Source organism: Lasioglossum baleicum, chromosome 12 (assembly GCF_051020765.1).
Source record: "Lasioglossum baleicum chromosome 12, iyLasBale1, whole genome shotgun sequence".
Classification (NCBI taxonomy): Eukaryota; Metazoa; Arthropoda; class Insecta; order Hymenoptera; family Halictidae; genus Lasioglossum; species Lasioglossum baleicum.
Genome location: NC_134940.1, coordinates 2,145,287 through 2,146,788, shown reverse-complemented (window position 1 = coordinate 2,146,788; position 1,502 = coordinate 2,145,287). Strand labels below are relative to the sequence as shown.

Here is a 1,502-nt window from a genome sequence, read left to right as displayed (position 1 = left end):
TTTTTATATCTCTTAGATATAACTTTAACCCTGCAGTAATGGCGTAGATGACAATCGTTATCCTTTCATACCTTGAAACTACAAATGTTACAAATAATATTACTGTTCTCAAATAAACCGTTTTACTTAAAAAATAAATAACCGTCAGTAATATCAGGGTACCGTTAATATTGAAGAACACAAAAGTATTATAATTTCATTATGAAAGTGTCACAATTGATGACCGTTATCATCTACACGAGCATTGCAGAGTTAATTAATATGATTAGTAAGTTTATAGTTGAATATTCTGACAATTCTTTTGATAAGATGAGAGACTCGAACACATCATTCAATTAAATGCGGAAAAAAGAAAGGAAGAGAACGTTTGGAAACCGAGGAAGAAAAAAGGAAGATGAGCTGAAAACCTGTCAGGCAAACGATACCCTGGGCAAAGCACCTCTAATTATGCAAAATAAATAAAGGCACGCGCACTGTGCATTCTTACGCCCTCTCTTCGCCCCTTACCTGGTCGATCTTGATCCCGATCGCTGGCACGCGATTTCAACGACCAGCAATTACCGATCTTACGCTCCGCAGGAACAGAAATTCGCTCTCTTTCGTCTTTCTTTCCCTTCGGATTGCTCACCTCGTGCCTCGTGCTTGTCTGTTTTCACTCCTCGCGGGCAAACCGTCGAAACTTAGGGATAACACAACTAATTGATGCGATTCATATTTTTTATTAAGTCGTTGCCGATTCTGCGAATCTCCTGAGGGCAAAAGCCTTCATGCTGACAATAATCTATTAACCCTTGTGTAGCCAACCAAAACGTATAGATTATTTAAAACCTTTTGCATGCAACATATTTCCACAAATTTACTCGGACAAATAAATAGAGAAAGAGAATTCTTGTTAGTTGATTAAACTATTAGTGTATATGTTACAAAGAATCATTAAACATTTCTCTACGTGCGATATTATGGCAATTCAGTTCTATATCATTAATTGCTGGAGTAGTTCCAGAGACAACGGCCACATCGCATTGAAAAAAACCGATTCTCGTCCGATCATCGAAGTTAAACAGTGCTGAGCGTGGTTAGTACTTGGATGGGTGACCGCTTGGGAACACCACGTGCTGTTGTCACTCTTTTTTTTATTTTCTATCCTAACTATGTGTATAAGGTATGAATTAAACTGTTCAATTTTCTAAAAAAATAGTGAAATATGACGTTTTGAAGCGTTTTTGTGTTTTTAATCCCATATATTGGGTTGGGGTAAAAGTTTCTTCGTATCCTCCCGGTAGATCGTCTTATAATGTTATAACTCTGTTAATATTAATCGGACCTGGCATTACTTGAGTACGTCTGAAAGATGATATATCATAGAGTAATTACAAACAAGAAATTGTGATATTTGTTAATTTAGTCAAAAATTATTACGCTTTGAAAATGAGTGAAGACAAAAACGAAATTCGAAAATATTACAAAAAAATCAATTGCAAAATTTGTACCGAGCAAACAGA

At 35.9% G+C, this 1,502-nt stretch overlaps 1 non-coding gene across 1 annotated transcript; it reads left to right on the top strand.

Moving 5' to 3' along the window:
- The first annotated feature begins 1,004 nt into the window (after window positions 1-1,004).
- Window positions 1,005-1,124, top strand: LOC143214717 (5S ribosomal RNA). The gene has a single exon (XR_013010199.1). It is a non-coding gene; the product is annotated as a 5S ribosomal RNA (ribosomal RNA).
- Window positions 1,125-1,502: the final 378 nt, after the last annotated feature.